Source organism: Lygodium microphyllum, chromosome 26, assembly GCF_053477565.2.
Source record: "Lygodium microphyllum isolate KBCC chromosome 26, Lygodium_microphyllum_v1.1.10, whole genome shotgun sequence".
NCBI classification, from domain to species: domain Eukaryota; kingdom Viridiplantae; phylum Streptophyta; class Polypodiopsida; order Schizaeales; family Lygodiaceae; genus Lygodium; species Lygodium microphyllum.
This window is the reverse complement of record NC_141160.1, coordinates 124,242,743-124,268,942: the sequence shown is the minus strand read 5'-3', so window position 1 is coordinate 124,268,942 and position 26,200 is coordinate 124,242,743.

The following is a 26,200-nucleotide window of genomic DNA, read 5'->3' as shown; positions in this document are numbered from 1 at the left end:
TATAAATTCTTTATCCATTTTAGCCACTATGCACTTAAAATTCTTAACCACAAACTTATGCCTTACTTTTTTATCTCAATTGTACATATCTTATATTTAGGCCCAAAATACATCATAGTAGAGATTTTTTTTAACAATCTTCATCACAAAAGGAAAGGTAATAAGTTGAATATGCATCCAAATGAGCCTTGGATGCTAAAGCATTTTGTGCCATGGGATTGCCACTCAACTAGGAGGAGTTAATGTTTACTACAAAGAAAAGGAAGTGGAAAACGAGGCATCAAGAGGAAAAGTGCAAGGCCCAAAAAAAGGAAAATATGCCCTATAAGACAGTGGGCTCGAAATAAATCTAAAAGCAAGGGAACATCCACCAAGAGTATAAGACACAACCATGGAAGCCACAAGAAGCCAAAAGTAAGAAGGAGTGCCTTTAAATATAAAGGCGCAACAAAAAATTTTGTAAAAGAACTTCGAGCTCTCACCCGTGCAAATTGTAGAGGTAGATGGGCAGTAGGAAGGAAGGTAGGAAGATAGCAGAATAATGGAAAAAAGGGCCTAGGCCATGGCCATCCATGTAAAAAGGAGATGACCACCCAAGGGAAAGAGGGTTTTGTATATAATGTTTAAAAAGTGAATGAGATATTATTCTTTGGTGTGTGGCAAAGTGAACTCTTCTTCTTCTCTTCTTCTCTTCTCTTCTCTTGCTGGATTAAGCTTCTTGCTATCCCTCTTCTTCACTCTATGTCCTCTCACTTGATTGTTCTTTGTCGTGAGGAGGAGGTGACCTCTCAAGATTTTTGTCTGATCCCTCTTCTCTGTCTTGTGCCTCTTTTATCGTCTCTCAGATAAGGGTGGTCAAGACTCCTCCATACCCTATGAATGAGGCCTTGGCTGAGGGCTTCTTCCTGTCAGTTCCCTTTGATGCTAGGGATTCTCCAATCACTGGTTTTCTTCCAAGGTCTATTTTCCTAGCTAATTGATTTATAGTTTTCCTGACATAGCTGTTCCAATCCACTTCATGCAATGATTGATCCGCCATGCTCTCCAGCACGGGCACGCTGATCCTATGCATGAGTGAATTGTATCTTAGGCCGGAGAAGAGGGCATGGATCACCTTGGCTTGCAGCGTGACCTCTATGTTGTGAATGCCCTGGATACTTATGCCATCATTTGTTACGACACTTTCCTTCCTTATCCCCAACATGGCATAGACATCTCTTTTATGCCTCTTCTCCAACTTTGGTTCCAACCCCAACACCTTTTCCACTAAGCCCTTGCTAAGCGGAATCTGCACCTACTTGATTCCTTCTATGCTTGCCAAGGACACTATCCCACTCTCCTTATCGAGGTCATACGTCCTTAGGAATTCCACACACTTAGTGTGGTCAGGATCTTGTCCAAAATTTTTGATATACGTGGCAAGGTTGCACTGGTCCACGACCCTCTTGATGGCTTCCTCGTTGATCACTACCCCTTCAATGTTGTGGATACTCCTAAACCTGAGTTGGTTGTATGCCCGGTTCTCAAGGGAGAGGTCGTACTTTGCTCTTTCCTCTTTCGTGAAGAGTAGATGTTGGGCTCGGTCTTGCTGCGACATCTTTAGCTCCTGTCATAAGCCATGGTTTGCCATTAGTGCTTTTTCAAATAGTTACTTGTTGAAAGAAAACACTTCATGATTGGTAGATTAAATTGTTTTTAGTACAAAGTTAGACTTTTTCCTCCAAGCAGTCTAAGTCTATTGCTTTCAAATTTTATTTTCAATTTCTCAATCACAAGTTGCTTCGTTCTACCATTGAGGTCACCCATGTGTGCTTTTCCTTTATTGTTCTCCTTATGGTTTGGTTTGATTTACCATGCCCCCCCTTTTTTTTGAATTGAGATGAATCCTTCCTAGGATTAAATATTTAGTGGATGAAGGACCTGCACGCAGCACTTAATCTTAGTGTTTTACTATCGCATGAGCCAAGCATAGAGACTAGGGTTGTATTCTAAAGTAGCATAGCTATCCATGTCTAAAGGGCATATGCCTACATGTGTAATGTAAGTGAGGACATCAAGCAAGAAGTCACCGGAGTCCACTCGGCTAGCAACATGCAACTCCTCCTCAGTGAGGATGTGATCTAAATAAGGATGTTTCTTAATGTTTTCTTCCAGGGTCGGTGATGAATGGTAGTCAACACCCTAAAGGAAGTTGAAGTGACATAGGTTGGGTCGTATTCAGATGCCTTGATTACGCGTTGTTGTTCAACACTTGTCATTATTTGGTATCCCTCTAGTTCCCATTGCAATCATAGAGCATACTATTTTTGCAAGAAGGAGGAGTTGTTGTCAGCAAGTTGTTGCAACTTCTCAATTTCCTATTTTGTGGCCACGATCGTGTTCTTTCTATATGATGTAGTGAGACGCTATTTGATTGCTTGTTTCTTGGATATCTTGGTTGCAATTAACTCCTCAGCTACTTCAGAAGCCTTAACGAGCACGAATTCCAACTCCTCCCAAGAGCAAGGGAGTGTTCGTACTTCCATCGCTATAGGTTCTTCCAAGAGGCCTAAGTCTAGTTGATTGTAGCTTTTAGCCAATGTCATGAAAGTTGTGAGAAATGCGGGATCTAGAGCATGGCAAAGGCGGAAGCTATGGAGGATGGAAGGATAAGTGTGGACTCATGATGGAAAAGACACTGTTTGTTACACAAGTGAATTAGGTTCCAAGATTGAGACTTGGACTCATAAACACAATCTTGTGTATGTAGACAATGACATTGACACTTCACTGAAAAGAAAAGAGTACTATCATTGCGTTTTGAAAAGGAAGCAAGTACAATGCTTTATAGGAAAGTAGGAAACTGCAGTAGGCACCATTGTGCATATGGGATAGGTTAGCCTGCATATCCTTGACCCTGAAGCTCCATACAAAGAGGCTGTTTGAGTGAGTGTGATTGCTGATTCTCAACACCCCTCCTCAATCACAACTAAAAAGGCACAAAGTGTGTAGAGGCTGTAATGAGAACCACCTACAAAGTGTGGGCACACCACAAACATGGTAGACACCAGAGGCTATCGCAGAAAAGGCTAAGTGTGGGCACCAAAACATGATGGACATCCAGAGGCTGTAACAGGGGCCTCACAAAGTGTACAGGGACTGTAATGCCAAATTACATGAGGAGTTTACAAAGCTTATGGCAGGAAGCATTAGGGCAATGAAGTACAAGGCTTTTAAAACAGTCTATCAGAGTTATGAGAGTAGAAGGACTGATGAGTCTTGTCCTTCCGATCCTGGTGGTCTTCATCTTCATCTTCATCTTCATCTTTTGGTCCATGGTCTTCTTCTTCTTTCACAGCTGCAAGATAGGCCTTTTGGGATCTCTTCCTAGCATGACAGAACTTCTCAGTATGTTCGGTCCTTTTGCAGAAGTCACAAAAGAGCGGTTCCTTTTTACCTTTGTATCTGTTGTTTACATATAACATTTGTTCATCCTTTGAAGTGTTGGGCTCTTCTTTTCTTTTAAGTTTCTTTACTTCCTCTAACAGAGATGCCTGGATATCAACAAGTTCAGGATTTGGCATGTTGATTAAAGTTGTTGATACATTATTATATTCAGGAGGCAAACTCTTAAGTAGAACACCGATGCAAACATCTTCATCCATTTTAATGTTGATTCCTACAAGTTGGGTTAGGAGTCCTTCCATGTAATTGAGATGTGTGGCAAGTGATGTGCTAGACTTCATTTCAAGCTTGAAGAACTCAATCAGGAGACCATACTTTGATGATTTAGATTGTGCGCCGAACAAGGTGTCAAGTCTTTTCCATGTATCCTGTGAGGTCTCACAGTTATCCACATGGTAGATATAACTGTCGTCTAGCTCCAGTTTGATAATGGCCTGGGCTCTGTCATCATTCTTTTGCCAAGTAGTTGCAAGGTCCGCGTCCCAAGGTTTCTTCTCTTTGCCATTTGTGATGGCCCAGAGACCCTTTTTCATCAAGATGAGCTTGATGCGGGTTTGCCAGGTGTGAAACCCGACTCCTTTGAATCAAGCATTTGGAGAGTCTTTTCCCATGTTGAGGTTGCAAGATCAGCAGCAAATCAACACCAAAATTCTGAAATTTTTTTAGTAGAAGAGCAGAATGCAGTGTGTCAAGAGACACAGTTAATGATAGTGTGAAAACACACTATGTCAGTGTTGATGTTGAGCTTGATTCTTCTTATTCGGGATCGTTCGGTCGTTCTTCAATCTTCTCAGGTACTTCCCCTCCTTGATTTGATGCTGGGTCAATGGATTAGAGTGACAGAGGCTTGGGTTGAGTGTCAGGAGAAAGAAAAACTGAGGAAAAAAAAGCTTGAGAAATTTTGGCTATGGTGGAATTAGGGTTTCTGAGACAGGGGCCTGGTTTTTCTCAGATTGCAGGAGCTATACTTGATCATTTTCAAAAATTTTTACATGCCTAGGAAGCTGACTTCATGAGCTATCAAAACCCCATGATAATCGTCAAGATCGTGGACTGTATGAAGCACATAGGCAGCTCAAACAGATTCGGCGCAGTTCAGGACAGCGATGACGAATTTGTGCAATGCCGGGGTCAGGGCGCAGCAATGTGATCAATTTTCGTGCCAGGAGGAAGTGTCTTGAGTAGAAGAACAATCCCTAGAAGAAATCAAGCGCTGAAATGACCTGGTTGAGAAGTTATTGAAGCTCTAAGTGAGGTAGGTCCTGTCTGGCTATGGCAAATAGAGAGCAAAGATTGAGAATTTTCACAATTCTGAGCTTCAGATGGTCAAATGTCCTGGATTGATGTGATACAGGGAAGCTTTGTGAGTTGGGGAATACTTTTGCAGAAGGAAGCTCCAAGAGATTTGACCTGTGGAGTGAGATATAAGCAGCTCAATCTGATAGGGTGCTGCTAGCTATGGCTGCCATGGAAGCTTCAGTGAGAGTAGAGTTGGGAGATGAAGTCATGAGCTGACATTGAGCTAGATTGAGGTTGAGAGGAATCAAGAGAGGCTGGAGAAGCAATGCCATGCCCAATTGGGCTCTGATACCATGTGAGAAATGCGGGATCTAGAGCATGGCAAAGGCGGAAGCTATGGAGGATGGAAGGAGAAGTATGGACTCATGATGGAAAAGACACTGGTTGTTGCACAAGTGAATTAGGTTCCAAGATTGAGACTTGGACTCATAAACAAAATCTTGTGTATGTAGACAATGACATTGACACTTCACTGAAAAGAAAAGAGTACTATCATTGCATTTTGAAAAGGAAACAAGTACAATGCTTTATAGGAAAGTAGGAAACTGCAGTAGGCACCATTGTGCATATGGGATAGGTTAGCCTGCATATCCTTGACCCTGAAGCTCCATACAAAGAGGCTATTTGAGTGAGTGTGATTTCTGATTCTCAACAAAAGTAGTGTCCAAGCGTTGGAGGCAAGCAACCAAGTTGTCCCCCCAATTGTTTTAGCTAAATCCAGGGCCAAGGTTAGAATTGATCACCGCTCATAAAAAGTGAGTGTGTTATTTTTGCAAGCTTTCAATTTCGTGCTTTTGTAATTGAAATTGATTTTTTGAGATTTTTCAAGCTTGCAACAAGACGTATACTATCTAGAATTGAGGAAGCTAAGGTACAAAATTCTAGAAATTTTCCAAGATTTCTACACCCAAAACTTCTGCATCACCCAAAAAGAGTGCAATATCTAGAAAGAGTATGGGCAACCTTCCTCTAGTGAGCAATGGAGAACTTTTGTATCTCCCAAAAAGAGTACAATATCTAGAAACTTTCCAAGATTCGTACACCCTAATATTCTTGCAATAAAAAAAGTTATGCTACACCCTATTTATGTGAGCATGATGATGAGTGGGCCAAAATAATGAATGAGTTGTGCTTATTTTTGGGCTTTCCATATGAGAGGGAATATCTTACATGGTTTTCCTAACATTATTGGTGATATATCACTTGTTTTTGCACAATGTTTATATGTGTGACATCATGATTGTAAATTTGTATCCATTGTGCAATGGTCTTGTCCTTATAGGCTCTCTCAGACCAAAAGCATGGTGCAACTAGCCCCATTTTCCAACTTTGTATCTTGTTGCTACAACTCTTTCTAGCCTCCATACCAAAATATTTTCTCACACAATTAGGTGGAATCCTTCATAAATCCCACTCCTCCTATGCCACTTCTACCTCTTCTACTACATAAGCCGATGTTCCTGCATTTGGCACATTTACTTTACTTTCCAAGGGCTTGATTGGTATCTATTCATTCTCCATAGAAACTTGAATATATATCTCTTTCAACTCACCATCATCAAATTGTATACTTCGTGGCCTACCCCTATTTTTCTGTTGCCTTGACTCAATCACACATCCCAGCTTGTGGGAACTTGCAGGTGCTCCACTTCCCTTCTTTTTTCTATGCATAGTCTCCTTGTGGGCTCCTCATATAAAGGACTGCTAGCTACAACATCTTGCAATGCACACGTAACAGAGGTAGGATTTGGGGATTTCTTTTTGCTAGCATTTGCCATCAAAGAGTCCATTGAAGGCCCAAATCCAATATACCTACCCATGATATAGCCCAACCTCTTTGCACATTGGATATATGCATTCAAAAAATCACTAACACATGCATCATAGAGTGATATCTTTCGTTTTCCACCTTCACTTGCTAACCAACCAGAATGGATGCTTTCTAACAAGTTTATGCTTGGAATCTGAGCATGTTCTGAGGGACTTTTGTTATCCTATAGAGTCAAATCCAAGGGTAAAGTTAGCAGCTCCGTCCATTAGTGCATTGTGTAGCAATTCTTTTAATGAGCTAAGAAAAACATCAAACATACATGAGATTCAATTCCTCCCCAATGGGCAATTCTTTGCTGCTACCATTTTAACCACCTATCCAAAGACTTAATGTTATCCTTGTTTACATTTTGTGCCCATCAATCTGAGATAGCAGAGGTGTGAAGCAATACTTGTTGACTTGTCATTGCTAGCCTCCATGTTCACACATTTCAATGTGATGCATTTATTTATCTATAGTGACTAATTTCTTGGTATGCCTTTGTAAACTTTTCTCCCAATGAAAAAGACAAAAGCGCTCTCTCCCTTCCATTATGTTATGCGATCCTCCACTATAACCTTTACTGCCAACCAATTTGCACTTGCCTCATTGGACATGAATCCATCAAAGTCAGGAGGATCATGACCACATCAAATCATGACGAAATTCAGATTTTTCCAAAACAAGATTGGAGACTCTTCATCCTCCCATTTAAATTCACATATTGCAATCACCTACAATGCTCTCATACTAGTTAATGATTGATATATTAGCATAGTATTTGCTACCAACAATTCAATTTTAATGTAAGCTATAATAATATTACCACATACCGAGGATCGTAAATAGAACAAGACATTGTTGCCCATCCATCAACCCTATGGGTGTGATCGAAGTGCACCCATGCACTTTGTAGATCTCTGATTCCTGTTTGCCTCATACGATTCACTAAGTCCACCCCTGATGATGGTCCCTTAGTGGACATTTTAAAAAAGAAGAACTTCTCCTTGGCATCATCTTGCCCAGGAAATCTACTTCCATGGAAAAATGGAAAGACACAGTGCCTTTGCAAAAGAAGTATGATGTTGTACCCATCACCAATGACCTGAACTTGATTAGCTCTCTCTTGTGAAACAATACCTTTGAACCTATGTGTCTGCTAGATGGTTATTTCAAATGTAAGGCATAAAACATTAGTACAAAGTAATGATACACAAGCTTACCCTTTATTCTGTACTAGTGGCATCATTTGTTCTAAAAAATGATTAAGATTTACCTCATTCACCTCTAATTTATCTTTTTTTGTCAAAGATTCAAACAACATCTGCCAAGCAACTAGCATCTATATTTTTCATGGGCCTCCCTTTTTTATTTTTTAGGACTATGCTGACAAGGCTTGGTACCTTTTCATTGGTTTCCTTCTTTGTGCCTTGTTGAACATCGTGAACATGCTCCCCAACATGGATCACCAATCGTGTCATTGTAGGGTCTAGTGGCAACACATAATAGATTGAGCATCTACAAACGGCTATACAACTAACAACCTTTTGACAATAGTGACATGTTATCTTGGAGTTTCCCTCACTTGCAGGATAGCCCATGCTCATGTGTCTGTCTAAATGGCCATGGGAAAAAACATCATTGTATCTTCTCTCGGTTATGTAGTATGGACAAGTTACCTTGTGACATTGAAAACTTCCAAGATAATAGCTCAAACACACATTGCACTCTATTACCATATTTGTTTGTGAGGGCCATGACCAAAGGTGACCATCATATTTCTATTCCATACCCATCATTCATTTCTTACTGTGTGTAGTTAGAAACTCAAAAGCAATCTTACCATGATACTCACTTGGGAGCTCATCCACCTTTTGTAGAGATCCACAAAGTGCTGGTAAATTTTCAATCTACCTAGCCTAGCTTTCTGCTCAATGAAGGAAACGATGGACTTATCATAGGAAGACACATCCTTGCTTTGGCTACCCACGTGCAACTCCTCCTCAATATTTGTGTCATGCATCCATGTTTGCATACCTCTATCATTGTATTCATCTTTTGACATTATCACTTGGTCAACATCCTTGCTATCATCTGAGGGTATATCAAGATACACTAGAGTTGACTTGCTACAAGTACCACCTTTTATTGACTCAATACTATCAGATACATATATAAAAAATTTTGAGTGCATGATGGAGTAGGTGGTTGATAGTGTGCTACTAATCATGTAGTGCGCATGCCCTTCATGATCCCATCTTGGAGACACATTGACCTTGTTTGCTCCACCTTCATGCTCTACGATGGCTTGCAACCCCTAAAAATTTTGTGTTGGAGGCAATAGATTCTATAGGTAGTTCTCACTTAGAACAAGTTCTCCATTTCTTAATGAAACCATGTGCTCTATGTAATCACTAGCTATTCTCCATGAAAAAATGGAAAAACTTGACATATTGTGCTCTTTGTTGGGTTGGAAATTGATGAAAAATAAGATAACTCTATGTTAAACACCATATTAGAGATTTTGGGAATTTCCCAAGTCCCACTTTGAATGAATGTCTTACTTTTGTGAATGAAAGAGAGCACTATGTTTATGTTTATCTTTAAAGGGCACTTTGTATGTTACAAATATGAGATCAGACATCTTGAGAGCTTAAATGATGAATGTAAGCTATGTGGCTATTACGAGATTTGGAATTCACCTCTATCTTTTCTAGCATACTAACAAAATATGATGTTGTATGTTGGTGGAAACATCAAGGAGGCTTAACTAGTATATACCTAGGAAATTTCTAAGTTTAATGTAAGAATACAAAGGTTTGATGGAGTGAAGAGAGAATTTAGAATACAAAAGCCTTAAACATTGTATGAAAATATATTATCATGGCCAAAATTTATAATGTTATGGATTTGAAGATATTATAATATGAGTTTTTTCTTTCAGATATAGCATCATTTAAAGTGACATGTATAAGTTTCATGAACTAGGACCTTAAAAGAGTCACCACTAACTAGGTGTGGTTTAATAACTTGATCTAATACCATATCGTAATAAGTTTGGATAACCTATGATGTGATGGTTCTTTTTTTGTGTAAACCAATAGACACAAGTATGTCAAATAATTGCTCACTCCATTTACATTTTTTGTATGTATATGCATGATATATAAATATCTTTTATTCAAAATTTCTATCTATCTTGACAATATATGGACAAGATGGATATTGACTTTGGCCAAAATTAACGAGTTTCACACCTTGACTAGCTAAATGAATTTTCATATCATAAAATAAAGATTTATATACCAAGCTAGAAGTTTATGATTTTTCTAAGACTAAAGATTTAACCTTTGACCAAGGGTTTGTGTTTCCAAAGAAATAGACATAAATTTTATAATCAATCAAGACTTATTTGTTAGCTAAGACATAAAGTACAAAATTGAACTTAAACCACTTTATAAGAAATTTCAACACAATCAACTAATGTTATTGAAAGAATAAAAAACATTAAGTAGATTCTCATCATTAATATTAGTGGCGTTTAAAAACTCCAAGGTAGCTACACAAAACACTTTAAATTTTTAACAAGCATATATTTTATAGCCATGCAAAAGCCCTTAATGTAAGGGATATATTTACTATGGAAGTCAAAATTAGTCCATATAGAGTCATTGTCTTGTTGCATCATGTATATTGGAAAAATATAACTTTTGTAGATAGCTGCACTACCATTTATGAAATGTTTGTGATATCCTAACTCATGAGCAAGTTGCATTGCTTCCATATCTTTCAAAGTAGAGACTAAATGAGTCTACTTCAACATGGATAATTGTGAGTTGTTCAATGTAAGTGATAGAAGATGTGAGGCATTTGTTGAGTATGCTTGTATAGTAGATGGTTATAAAGTACAAAATAGGATTTAAACCACTTTATAAAAAATTTCAACACAATTAACTAATGTTATTGAAAGAATAAAAAACATCAAGTAGATTCTCTCATTGATATTGGTGGTGTTTAGAAACACAAAGGTAAGTACATAAAACACTTTAAATTTCTAACAAGCATATATTTTATAGCCATATAAAATACTTTAATGTAAGGGATATATTTATTATGAAAGTCAAAATTAGTCCATATAGAGTCAGCGCCTTCTTGTTAATCATGTATATTGGAAAAATACAAATTTTGTAGATTTTGTATAAAACAATTAGCTACACTACCATTTATGAAATGTTTGTAATATCCTAACTCATGAGTAAGTTGCATTTCTTCCATATCTTTCAAAGTAGAGACTAAAGGAGTTTACTTCAACATGGATAATTGTGAGTTGTTCAATGTAAGTGATAGACAATGCGAGGCATTTGTTGAGTATGTTTGTATAGTAGACTATCATAAAGTACAAAATAGGATTTAAACCACTTTATAAGAAATTTCAATACAATTAACTAATGTTATTGAAACAATAAGAAACATCAAGTAGATTCTCTTATTGATATTGGTGGTGTTTAGAAACACCAAGGTAATTACATAAAACACTTTAAATTTCTAACAAGCATATATTTCATAGCCATGCAAAATCCTTTAATGTAAGGGATATATCTATTATGAAAGCCAAAATTAATCCATATAGAGTCAGCGCCTTCTTGTTACATCATGTATATTGGAAAAATACAAATTTTGTAGATTTTGTATAAAACATTTGGCTGCACTACCATTTATGAAATGTTTGTGATATCCTAACTCATGAGCAAGTTGCATTGCTTCCATATCTTTCAAAGTAGAGACTAAAGGAGTTTGCTTCAACATGGATAATTGTGAGCTGTTCAATGTAAGAGACGGATGACGTGAACCATTTGTTGAGGATGTTTGTATAATAGATGGTCTCTTGAAGCAAGAAGTAATTGAAGATTGAACATATATACCATCTTTATCAATCATGGTCTCGTGCGGTGCTGATGATGATGATGAAATACCATCATTCTCTGCTCTAGTCCATTCATCAATGACAACCTTGAATTGAGCATACAATTCATGTCCATATTGAACTGGATCATGTCCATATCGATCAAACTTGATGACTTCACGTGCATCATGGTATTTGCTTAAGCGAGTCAAGTATGGTAGAAGTTCTTTGATCAAGATAGAGTCTTCACGATCAATATCAAATGTTTTTGGATAAATGTAATTCTCAACAGGATTTGGACATCCTTTGTAAGGACTATCATCTATGAGAATAGTCTTGGTATGCTGACAAACATCTCCATATTGATCCCATACATACTTCAGAGGCTTGAGCATTGCTTCTACTCCCATCTTATCTGGCCTATATATGATTTTGAGTCGATGTCTATGACATTGTTCTTGGCCCCAAATCATGAACAAAGGATACTTCCTTTTTGCATGGATCTCCAAGCACTTAATAACTGCCATGACATTCTTATGTAAAGCTGTTGACCAAACTCCCACTTGGAATCTTGCAAATAAGGCTTCAAGAAACTCCATACATCCTGGTCGAAGAACAAGCCATTGCTTTCCCATTTGAAAGCTTTGAAACCTTTTAGACTTAGCAAAGCATCATTGTAAAAGAAGACCATTGAGATCAAGTATTACACAGAATTGTGTTGCATTTCTTATCAAGGAAACATCAATCACATCATCGTGCTCTACTGTTGTTGAATCTGCTAGATATCCAACCATAGATGTCTTAGTTGAAGTTACAAAGAAGAAAAAGAAGCACATTAGATTCATTTACTTCCTCATCATTCTACCTAATTTTTGAGCTATAAACTGGCATAGAACACTAAAGCAATTTAACTTCACATTGATAAATACATAAATAGGTACTACTTAAAAAATGATGTCTTAAGAAAAGAGACTATTGACCATGTGGTCAAATCTAATCAAAAGTAATATCATGAGGTGAAAAAAAAATATATGACAAATTTTTTGAAGTAAAATCTATTCTAATAAAGTCATTTTTCCATATCTACTTTTTATCGCTAGTTATAAGTATACTTGAGATACTAACAATAGATTCTTGTAATTAGTTGCACAAATTATATTATCATTATAATATTTAACATACTCAATTTTTAAAAAGACCTTCAAAATGGCATGTACAAAGAAGATGTTTATTAGTCCTAATTATTAAAAGAAAATTTAAACATGATACTTTTGACCATGTGACCAAAACTATGTCACATATAAGTGACACATGACAATTTAATTGAGATAAGTTATACTTTATTTGAATAAGTTTTCATAGTTTCTTCTTAAGGACTAACCATTCTATTTTTGAACTAGTTATATCCCATAGATATTTAAACTCATGAATTGTAACAAGGATTTTACCTTAATATTCCATATACACATCTCAAAAGATACATTGGAGAGAAATCTTTGTTGCAATATTTATAACTGAGGTAAAACTCCTTTGGGAGGTGCAATGAATCTTTTTTGGGGTGTGCAATATATTGTTGGCTTTCTTATCCTAAGGTACATGCATAGACATACACTAGTGATGTAGTAAAAGAGGCTATAAGAGATAAGAGATTTGACCATGTGGACAAATCTAACCAAAACTAACATGACATGATCATAACACAACACATATAAGAGTTTAATTGAAATAAGATCTAAAATAGACTTAAGTAAATTTTTCATAGATAGCTCAAACTTTTCATTATGATAAGTATTCTTACACACTAGATTACAATTAAATAGTTATCCTTACAAAGGATGATAAATTTTAATGAGCTCTTTGATACCGATTTGGTAAAATATTTACTTAAATAAAATTTTTAAACCAAACATGCTTGGTACCTTTTATAAAAAATTAAAAAACCAAAGACATAGTTTCTTTAATTAATATCATCAAAGAAAGAAAATATTGCAAATGCTAATGGAAGTAACTTCTCAAGAAAAAAATCAAATTTACATCAATGTGTCTTCCTTGATGAAAGGAGAAGGAACGGAGTTTAAACACCTGAAGTAGCCCTTAATTTCTCTTTCATAATTAGACTTGCTATATCTTGGCTTGATTCTTCTATGCCCTCAGGTGGTACTTCAAGAACTTGAACTTCAGTAGGAGGAACCTCTTGGAAGTTTGAATTTTGTTTGGCACTCTCATGGACCCTCCACAATTGTGCTTCAACCTCTCTTTGCTCTTAAGTGTTGCAAAGGGCACCAGTTTGTAGTCGTCAAAATGCTACAGATGCAGAGGTGTATTTTAATTGTTGGGATAAATATTGGATGTGCAACAAAAAAGATCCTGAACGATGGGAAACAATAGATAGCATTGTCTTCTCTTGGAAGAAGAAAGGTACAAAATCTCCCAAAAAAATCAAAATTCCCCCAAAGGTTATATTGAAGGCTAAAGAAAGTCTACATGAATCCATCGACTGAAGATTTTCCTTGAATATTTCAAGGATATTAAAATTAAGGTGTTTATTAACACCACCTTTTTGAGTTTTTTTCAATCTCTTGGAAACAACCATAAGTAGTAATATGTTTAATTGCACCAAGTTCCAAATTAGTGAAATTCCCAAAATTCATGAAATCCATTTTGATTTGGTTTTCCCATATTGATGGGAAATTCCCAAAATCCCGAATATGGAGTTATTAAGCTTACAATGTGGATTTGTTAAAGAGAATGAAATACTGACCACATGGCTCAATCTTGATCCATATTTGAGAGTGGAATTTGGGGAGGTAGCTTATATAGCATTTAGGGTAGACTCCACCTTTAAGTAATACAATAAGATTTGACCATGTGGTCAAATAATAATGGTATTGAGGGTGTCCAAAGTGTATGGAAATTCCCGAATTCTCGAATATAATGTTCAAAGTAAAAAGTGTGTCATAGAGGAAGTCTCAAGAGGGTTTGAATAACGTAAAAGCTGCAGTGGGTGGCCATCATTGTAACTTGAGAAGACTAATTAATTAATTAGAAAAATCATTAAATTTTAAGAGACATAGAAGGACTATCCATTTATGACACATCATAGAGAATGTTTAGTAGTGATGGCTCAATATCTCTGAAACATCATTAGATTGAGTGAGAGACTTGCATGAGAGGTTTTAAAAATGACACAAAAGGATATTTGGGCTATTTGCTCGAACATTTTACACATGCATTAGTACGACCCTCCAAGCCTAGTAATATAATCTCCAGATTCACCGCCAGCTACCTTGGTAGTAAGAGCCCGATATAATCTTGCTTAAGAACATTGCCTTGCTAAAAAAGACGTCTTTCAACATGAACTCTTGATTTTTTCAATGTCTTACTCTCACTCTCACTCTCACAAACCTTTGTGTCTCTCCCCCCCCCCCCCCTCTCTCTCTCTCAAACCTTGATTGATTTAAGCCAAAAAGACACTCTCTCTGCCTCCCCCTCTCTCTCTCTCTCTCTGTTATAGAATCTAAGATGCATGCTCGACTTTCTTATATACTTAAAATATATATGGCGAATGTTATGTTGGCACAGAGGGAGAATAGATGAGAGAAAATGTCACGTGCCTACCTAAAAATTCCCTAGTAGCACGTTTTAGTGGTCCATCGGGGAACTATCCTGGATGGCTTCGCCCAACACTCGCGAGAATGCACAAGGTCTATCGTCTAGGTTTCCCAGAGTCCACCCCATAACGAAAGGTACCGTCCCCACAAGGATCAACGTGCAAGCTTGGGGTCCTATTTTGACAACTGAGGTATTGATGCATCAGCTAGCTCCATCGGAGGTTTCCCACAAGGGCTTCTTGTTCGATTGGAGCAATCATAGTTACCCTTGGTTCATGGAGTGCAACACTTTTTTCCAACAACTAGTTAGGATTTAGGGAACCTTAATGGAGTTCTAGCACAGTTGTTGCACCTTTCCCCTAAGATAATTATTGATCAAGGTTTTAAGTCCCGATCCTAAGTAAGTCAATACTCGACTCTACCTAATTTCTCCTTATTAATGTTTCATTCAATCTCTTGAAAGAAGCTCCTAGCTTACCAGGGCCACCCATCCATAGGACGAATCCGTCAGGGATCTCACCCACCCGCTTCCCACAAATGGTTTTCTTTAGTTTTCCAATTACCTATCACATTAAGTTATGACATATAAAAGTAACTTTGTTAATTAACCTATTATCATAGGTTCATTTGCGTAATTTTACGACACAACACAAAGATAGAGAAAAATAATATTTTTTCAAAATATATTTATTTATTATTTTGAAAAAGTTATTTACAATGCTTTTCCCCCTCTGCCTATGTAGAAGATAAAACCTCCGTTCATCGGAAAATCCCTTTTGTATGTGCAAAAGAAAGCAAACCCTCCAATATTTTCGTCCCTTCACTAGTACCGCAGACTCCAGGATCCCATCTTGATTCGCGTGAGGGTCAGGTAGTTCCTAGGAGTGATCGAGAGTTTTACGGCCATAGCCCCTTGCCACTCCTGCCTCCTCCTGCCTCATGGATTCCTCACCAAGCGACCTCTCGCCATCAGGGCCAGTCCAAAGCTCCTCGTGGTGGTACAAAACAATCCCCCTTGGAGTAGGGTTCCGCATCTAGCCATGGGGGAGGCATAGCGTGATCTTTCCTCTTATTATCCTGATTATATATTTACAATCAGATCTAACTGCTACAAGCACAATTAATCATTCTTGTGCAACCATCAATACATGCACAAATTTTTTTTAAAAAAATAATAGCAAGTATTTTTAGCATTGGAAGCAGTCCCACCTATTTATAGGGTTTGTCTTTTAAGGTCCCACCTTATTCTTAGGGTTTCGCTTCCTACTTGCAACTTTTTTTTCCGGATCTGCAAGTTATGTCGCGAATGTGAAGTCTATTTTATCCTTATAAAAACTTGGTATTTTCACCCTAAAAGATAATATGGGCATTTATACCTATGGCAGGCATTTCATACACTGCCCTACCCTAACCCACAATTAGCAGGATTTTAAATGCTTTTTCAAGTCTGTTTAGACATTAGAATTTGTATTGACAAATTCTTATCAATGTCCAATAAGTCTTACAGACTTTCGATATTTTTTTAATTTTCTATACTGATAGTTTTAGGGTTAGCGAGTATTTCATAGTTGTTTTTGCTTCAACGTCCTCGATATTTTAGGTAAGGTTTTCTCGTTGATTCATATGTGTGTTGACTCATGATATTGACGCCCTCGCTAATATAACCATTAATATTAACATTGTGTATGTTTTCAGTGAGAAAATAATTTTTATTTTCTTATGCTCACATTCTATGGTTTAATCAACAATGTCCGACCATTTGTCGAACTTTCAACATTATCTAGGAATATCAATTTTTATTTAGCTATGTCATAAATGCAATGCTAATTAATTTTTTTAAACTTTATTCTAAGCAATGTAAAAATCATAAGTGTAATTTTTTTTTCATATTTCAAACATCGAATTATATTACTACGCACCTAATTTATGCGCATCTAGTATATATTTTCCTATACAAATTTTTGTTGATTTAATGCATTGATTATTTCATTATATTATTTAAATGATTTTTTATAAATGATTATAAGACTCATATGTGTCTGTTTATCATTAGTAAAATGAAATAGAGATAGCCACTTTCAAGAAAAATCTATAAAATATTCCCTTCCCTAACACCGTCTACTTTTTTTTAGTTATTATAATCACACGCGTCATCAACAAAATAACAATAAATATCACAAAATAAACCATAATTACGATATTTCTTTAATGATAGGCATATAATCCTTTTTCAAGTGAAAGAGTTTTTTCACTGAATAGTTTATTATTATATTACTTAGGCCATTTTCCTAAGCAGCAGTTCATATGCATCTTCTTTAAAATGCGTTTACAATAATTTAAAGCCAAATATATAGAGATAAGTTTATAAAACATTATTTTTTTCCAAACCGACGAGATATTACCTCCATCAAGTTTGTAGTAAAACGGTGGTTTTGCCAATTCCTACTGCATCATTTTCTCCATCGACCGCGTTTCTTGCTTCTTTTGCTTCAAATAGGCTTCTTGAATTTTTGCAACCTCGTGGAGCTATGGATGTCAGGCAAAATTAACGTGGTAGCTCAGGGAGAGTTGGTAATTGTCTAGAAAAAATTCACTAGTGTTTTGCTTAGCGATATGGCTGTATGGAAGAAAGGCATAACAAGGGGTAGAAAAAATGGAAATGAGGTAGAAAAGGGGTATTTTCCTTATTCAAGGCTCAAGCTAGAATGGAAAAGAGATGTAGAGAAATTTTTCCATCATCGATAGGTCTTCCTTCTTGCTTTCTTTGTGAAGGAGAGGGGTTGTATTTATAGCCATGAGGGGGACACATGCAGTCACTCATTCTTTTGGCTACTTGTCAAGAGCTAAGTAAGCTTGATAAAAAATGCTATTTGATTGCCTACCTGTTGGATGGTGGCATGGGGAAGATTTTAAAATGCTTTCTCTCCCTCCATGCATAAAAAATGTCATGATTTTTGGCCTATTTTTTCAAAAACGTCTTTTTTTCATCAAAACAACTTCATCTGGTAGTTTTTTGCCAAGTTACCTCATGACTTATCTAGTTTATAAAGCCATGCCATACTCTTTGATACTTAACTTACTCAATATCATGCTTGTTCTTGCACATTCTTTGTCTATTGATTAAGGCTTTTGCGATTTGTCTTACCCTTGCAAAATCAATGTGATCTTTGATGCATTAAATGGAATCAGGAATGCTAAATCAAATATAATGCAGGAAATATTATGATCAAGCCGTCGTAATATTATTTATGAGGCATATTTACTTTTTTGTTGGATGGGTTCATTGAGCCGTCTTCTTGTGTCAGATTGCAGAATTGATTTAATGCAAGATTTGATATTACATGCCGTTACTTATGTGATAACTTAACAAGTAATTTTTAAAACATTTCAAGCCTGAATTTATTTTATGAAGTGTTATGGAAGGAATATTACAGAAAAGAAACATGTAGAGAGAGAGGTAGAGAAATTGGCAACACACTAGGGACTAGAAGATGGGCCAGTCCCCCTACCTGACCTTAGAGTATTGTCCTGATGGTGTAAAATTTTTTCGGGCACAAGGAACTCTTCTATTTCTTCTATGTCAGGTAAATCTTCCTTGATTGGTTCCATTAGAGGTTCTCCAATATAGGGACGTAGCAAACTTATATGGAAAGCATTATGAATGTTCCAATGACTTGGTAGATCCAAACAAAAAGTCGCATCATTTATCTTATTTGTGATCTTGAAAGGGCCATAATAGCAATTAGAAAGCTTAACCACTTTACCCTTTTGACCTTTTTGCTTCTTCAAGTGAGCCTTCTCAAACATAAGAATAACATACTGTCCCAACTTGAGATCGATGCTTATCTACTTCGCGTTTATGCTTCTCTTGTGTCCTTTGGATAGTAGCTTTTACTTGAGTGAAAGTTGTATCAATGTCTCTAACAAACTCATCTACTGCAAAGATCTTATCCTTCGTAAGAAGAATGGGTGGTAAATGAGGCTTACCATAGATGATCTCAAAGGGTGCATTACCAGTACTAGAGTGCACCATATCATTGTATGCAAACTCTACTAAACGCAGCTCCTATCATGAATTTTGAAGCATCGATGTGCACATGAAACGTGAGTGCCCAATTTGGGGGGCTCGTAGAATCGGTGTTGTGGTCAGAGCCTTTTTTAGCTCCTCATACACGCATTGGCATTCCTCAGTCCATTCGAATATGATCAATAGCTTATATAGAGGTATAGCAATCAATGCATAGTTCAACACAAACCGTCGATAATACCCTGTGTGTCCCAAGAAGCACTGAACACCCTTGAAATCAATTGGGGATGGAAGATTAACAATGACCTTAATCTTTGAGAAATCTATGGCAATGCTATTCTTTGACACCATGTGTCCTAGGATACATCCATGCTTCACCCAAAACTGGCACTTCAAGGGGTTCAAGAAGAGACGGTATAGTTGACATCGTTTAAAGATTGCTCGGAGTTTGTCTAAGTGTTCTTGCCAAGTAGAGTGAACACACAAGTCATGTACAAAGACCTCTAACTCCTTCATCAACACGTCTTTGAGTATTGTACACATTAGTCGTTCAAAGGTGGCTTGTGCATTAGTCAACCCAAAAGGCATGACTATGTAGGCAAAGATGCCTCATTCCATGTGGCGAATGTCGTTTTATGCCTATCGTTAGAATGTACTTGCACTTGATTGTATCCAGAGAAGCCCTCGAGGAAACTATAGGCCTCTTTGCCATCCGCTCTCTCGATCGGTGCACGACAGTGGATAGTTATCTCTATTTGTAGCTGCATTTACCTTCTTGTAAGTGACACACACTCTAATCTTTCCATTGTTTGTTAATACAATGACTATGGGGGAAACCTAATTTGTGTGTTCACTTTCATAGATGAATCTGCTCTCATTAGCTTGTCGATTTCTTCCTTGACAGCATGGGTGTGCTTTGAATTCATGGGATATGGTTGCTGCTTGACTGGCATTGCGTTATGAGAGCGAAGTTTTGAGCCCAGGATGTGCCTAAAATTTGCCAAAAAATCTAGAATTTAGGGGAAAAATAGTTAACATCGACGACGGCGGCTCCAGTTAGGATGATTTTAAGCACCAAGTGAAAGACGACTTTTAAAAGGCGCCCGAGCGACACTTGAGGATTTTTGATAACTATTCAAACTTCCATATGGGTTGTCAGGAGTTGCCAATCAATGCGGGATAACAAGCCAAACGCCCAAGATTTTTCAGAGCTCGATTTGGATGCCGGACAAGGAAATGGCCAAGAAAGATATGAAGAGGTGGACAAGTTTTGGCCAAATTGGGTAGTGACCTTTGGGAGTTTGGGGCCCCAAATTTTATGTAACATCAAAAGTGGAATCGTGGAGAGAGAATGAGGAGGAAAAAAACGTGGATGAAGGTGCCATATCTGCACGCCGAAAATTGCACTTGATGCCATGGAGATGGTGTTGGCAGGCTGCAAACAACCCATGCAATTGATCATGGGGCTGATCTTCTCCTTCCTTGCTAGTCATATCGCCTGTCTTCGCTCGAGCAATGGTGGCTTGAATGAAGACATGGAAATCTAGTCTTTCTCTCTCCTCTCTCTCTCTCTCCTTTAAAGAGCTGTTCCTGCGTGCAAGAGGAAAATGAAGAATGGTGAAGGAAAGCTTGTCCGATTGGGACCGGATTGCTTCCGGGTTAATGTAGACATGAAGATTCCTGATTGTGAAGCTGCTGGACATTGAATGTGGCTGACCTATAGTCCCACACCAAAACCGAGATCCCGAGACACGACACCTAAGCGGTAATTCAAATTTTATGAAGAAAAAATGAGTTTTTATGCTATTTGATTGATGAAATATTGTTCCCATGGGATGAATATTCATTATGATATTGTTTTCTATGAGTTCCAATAGTCTATAATCTGAAAATCAAAAAATCATAAGTGATATGGCTGAAATTAATGTTATAAAACCCGAAAAACACGCGTTTAAGGGGTAAAAATGGGGGTTTTTACAAAATAAATGGAAAATATGAGACATAACACCTATAGAAACCTGAAATTTTTTTGTCAAGGAACCTAAGGGCCACATTCCATAATCAATCTTAATTTTTAGTCATTTTTTATTGAATAAAATAGAGAAAAAATACCAAAAATGGTGAAAAATGGGTTTTAAATGGGGGAAAATTAGGAAACGGTAAAAGGAAAATTCCAAAAAATTACATGTGTGTTTGTGCAGCCTATAATGAATGTAAAGCACGAGGTTGGCCTCAGTTTACCCTCGTTTCTATGTTTCCGTTCATGTTTATCGCTTTCTTTATAAGGAAATACACATAAAATGACCCTTGCACCTATCAACGAATGCAAAACATTAAACGGTAGGGTGAGAGGGGAGGTTGAGCATCAAAATATAAATTAAAATCTGATTTATGTGTTGCATCATGCCTATAGGACGTTGTTTTAAAATAAAGGGAAAGGTAGCATGAGCGTAAGGCTCGGTGTCTTTTCTCTCTGTAGTACATAAACGCTAGCATGGAAATCATGGAAAGAATTGTTTCGCACGATGCACAATGTTGATTTTCTTCTGTTTGTGCACTAAACCATTCACATTATGCACTATGCATAGTTCATGGTATCAACGGAAAAGCTCTTGGACTGCATAGCAATTGTTTTCTTAGGAATTTGACCCACGATTGAGAGTGTAAGGTTATCCCTTGCCGTAGGATAGAGGGGCAGTTTCCTAAGGGTCTGTTAAGTAAGGACACATGGTATATCTCCTGGAAATACGAGAAATATAAAAGAGAGGAGTTTGTGTTCGTCTGTTTTATATGTTGAGCACCGCATCAAGGGGCTAATCTTTGTGATGTAGGAGAGCTGCAGTGGGGTCGCGGTGTTTCTACCGAGAGGTTGCCTTCATGTATGTGATCATGGCATTTGCCAATGTGTATGGGTTCTCCCTCTGAGGAGTTTATAGAAAGGAAAATGTTGGACTACAAAGTTGAAAAACTATAAATACATAGATTAGGCTTTAGGGCAGTTTGTCCTTTAGTAGTAGATAGACACTCCTGGTCCACGAGGCCGTGAGGGTATGTTTGTCTGTTATGAGCATGAGGTTCGGCTAGTGCCATAGCCAGTGCTGGCCCATTTCAGGTCCCATCAATGGTGCGTCTGCCGAGAGCTGCCAATAAGTGGTGGTTTCCGAATCTAGGGTTTTTAGGGACCAAAAAGATGGTTTATGTCCTCTGACAAGGACCGTCAAGCCGAAATACAAAAAGCAGAACGTGCTGAGAGGGCTAGACAATGGTTGGAGATTGTAAGTCACTATTCTCCTCAAAGGAGTAGCCCGATATGCATAAGAGGTAGTGGTCTTAGTAACCCAATTGCTGCACATAGTCCTTTATGTTGAGATGGCAAGCTCAACACATGTGGACATGGATGATGGACCGCCTGGTTAAATGGGTCCACACATCTACACTTAGCATGTCGGTGGTCATTATGACTCACACATGGCCAATGACTCATTACTTATTATATTCAGGTTGTTACACCTATTTACAGCTGGCATAGTTATAGCGCCAGTCGACTAGTGTAGTCGGTTATGCATTGTTTGACTTAGTAGGCCACTTTTCTCTATGTTGCATCTTATCTATACTTTGTCTACATTGTAAAGAGTGTGGAAGAAGAAGAAAAAATTAGCAAGAAAACGTTTTGGCCTCCATCTCTCTTCTTGTCTCTTGAGTGAGCTTCTTGTGCATTCTGTGTGTGTTCGGCGCAGCATCTTGAGCAACTCCCCCCACCACGCGATTCTTGACATTGTATCAGAGCCGCACCACTAAGAGAGGCTGATTTCGAAGGTTGAAGCAAAGGAGAAGAATCAAGGTTCGAGCAAGCAAGCCACGGGTAAGAAGCTCTCCCATTCTTCCACTCTTTCTCTTGGATAGTGCCTGTGGAGGCACCGAAAGCAGGGCAGAGCAAAAATTTCAGATTGTAGTGAGATTTGATGTGCGTGAAGAGCGCTATATATTCTGCAGATTGGCCCTTTAGGGCTCTCACGCAGTTATTTTGTGCATTTGAGGCCGTTTCAGGGCCCGTTTTAGAGCCGCAAGGTTGCAGACAGCAGTTTCAGGGTACGCTATGACTTCGACTGTATTGACCGAAAGTGGGTACGTAGGTTACAGATTTCAGATCTGTAAGTTCAAAGGTGTTTACCAGTGATTAAACACAAGGTTTATCTGCAAACAGGTTACAGATTGCATGTATTGTTGAGTAGACAGTGAAAAAGGCTGTCTGGTGTATTGCTGTGCACTACAGGTTAAGGGTTGCAGAAGATTTACTTGCTGTTGGTATTAATTTTGTGATAATGGCAGAGAACAGTGGAAGCCCCATCATTGAGAAGCTTGATAAGAACAACTACCCTTCATGGAAGTTCTATGTCACGAACTTCCTTATTGGAAAAGGCCTCTACGAGTTTGTTTCAGGTGAAGAAAAGGAGCCGGAAATGAGTGATCCTCCAACGGTAGAAGAGACAAAGACACGGAAAGAATGGAATGCAAAAGATAAGAAGGTCATGTATTGGTTGTCTGCAGTAATTGACAATAATATGCTGGGACACATTAGAAATGCAGAGAATTTATATGCAGCTTGGACCATACTAAGTATGTTTTCTGTAAATACAAAGGCACGAAAGATTCAACTCAAGAAAGGGTTGAATACATTGAAGAAAGGGAAGATGTCTATCAATGAGTATGCACTGAAGGTAAGAAGCATTGCAGATGCATTGGCAGCGATTGATGCAATGCCCGATGATGATGATTTGGTGTCGTCTACCTTGGGTGGACTTAACAATGAAAAGGCTTGGAAGTCTTTTGTAACTTCCGTTGTCGAAGGGTTTATGAAAGCAATGTCGCAACCACAGAGGACCTTGACTAATTTCAAGATGGAAGATCAATCAAATGAATAATCCAATGTCATAATAACCATACAACAATTCCAGAACTCAATCAATAAATTCTGTTTAGATTTCAGCTTGTCCTACAGGTAAATAAGTGTTATTTGTGTAAGAAATGGCTTTCCAAGGGAGTTTGCAACACTTGTATTTGTCTGAAGTAAATTCAACACCAGAGGAAAAGGCAAGCTAAAGTACCCTGTTCTGCAATTTTTCCTTTCAGACAGATTTCAGTTTATGTTCCAGGATAATAAGGAGGGAAAAGAAATTGGATACAAAGCATAGTTGTTATTAAGAAACTTCCCACGAGGTTATTATTTCACAAGTCCAGTTTGAAGAGATTTAGGAGATTCTTCTCAAAAGATGAGGGAATGATTCTCTGCAAGTTATTGGCATCTAGATCCCATGATCTGAAATTTACTCTGCTGACAACGAATACATGTTTCTCTGCATTCCACTCTAGGCTTTGGGGGCACCACATCAATTTCCTTAATGACAAGAGAGAGCTTGTTCAAAACCAGGAGCAGCAGCTCCCTTTCCAAGGAAGTTGAGTTGAATTTCAGGGCCTGAAGGTTCTCAACAGTTCTGCTAGACCAAAAAGGAGACCACTCTCTCCATCGCTGATCTCAACAAGGTCCGATCCATAGCTTCCATTTTCAATGAAATCATGGATCATTGCGGCCAGATCGTGTTCATTATCAGTACTGCTTTCAATGCACCAATAAAGTAATCTTCAACAAGTTTGACATTTTGCAGAGTATGATAGTACGGCTGAGAAACCTGCTCTTCCTGACCCAATGTAGCACTTTCACTGCATTTGTTGTCCTCCCGATAACTGGTTTTATTAGAGACATTGGAGCCCAGGTGATCCATCAAGTCACTGGCAAAACTAATCTGGTGGCTCACAGAGACAATGACATCATATCATATCGGTTTGCATAGTTACAACAATCGCAGTCCTGGGACTTACGATGTGGCTTTTGGGAGGTATGCCACATTTTGCAGTAAGACATACTCAAAGTCTGCCCTTCTGGCATCTTAGAGCGCGCAGATGGAATGCAGGCAGCCGCTGTGGGGGTGCACAAAACCTCATGATCATGTCGCAAAATACATCCTGCCGGATATCAGGAAGCTCCTGCTATTGGTTGAAACAACACGCGCTTGAAGGTAACTAACAGAAGTTGCTCATGATTGTTCCTGATAGAAGGCGATCCCTGCAGAGACTGTGAGAACATTTCAAAGATATGGAGCAGAAAGCAATTATGCTACATGGCAATTCCTCATAGGATACCATCTCGATCAGCCTTGCTAACAAAGAATTTTTGGAACCCGCCCAGTCTGTGATGAAATTCTGGCAAAACAATTCGGGTATGGAGAACGGATGCTTCCCAAGTTCGGCATGCTGAAAAGAACCATGGTCCCTCCAATCCACTCCGGTACACAGCGTTATACTGAAATTAGGCCCGTAGCATTCCAGCAGAGCTGAAAAAAAAACTCCTTTCTTTTCCCTTGTACAGCGCAGATTACCATCGATCACTACTCCTCTTCTTGATATTCAAAATTGTGAAACACCATCATCCCCTTCCTCCAATCAGCCGCTGCAGAGTACCGTTCCTCTTCCCTCCTCTTTAGCATAATTCTCCCCCTTTTTCGCCGTTTTCTTCCGCCTCCCACCAAAAATGAATCTCCCCACCATTTCCAGCGGCTCTTCTTTTTGCTTCGGACCCATAAAGCAGGCCCCCAATTTAGCTTTTCTCTCCACCATGCTACTGTGATTTGCCTTTTTCAAAACAGTAAAACAAAGAGCCGTTTTATCTCTTCCAGGTCTCTTTCATATGCAGCATGCCTCACAGTCAAAAGTATGACTATTGAGCACCTGTTTTTTTATCATAGCCTTGCATAAAAATCTGCTTTCTATCAAGTTCTGTGTTGATCTCTGCTTCTTTGACAAAACCAAATGATCTCCTCATTTTCACAATCAGCATTTTCTGAAACATGTACTGAATCTGAATCACAAATCAGAAGGAAAGTTTTGTCTTTCAAAACTTCTAGTGTTTACACTTGGCTGAACGGAAACATGTCAGAAGTACCCATCAACCCTGTGTGTGTTTTATCATTGCTAGTAACAGCCTCCCTTCTAGTATATCGCAACTAGTTTTGCAAAAGGATTCATTGTGGAGGAATCAAGGTCATTTGATA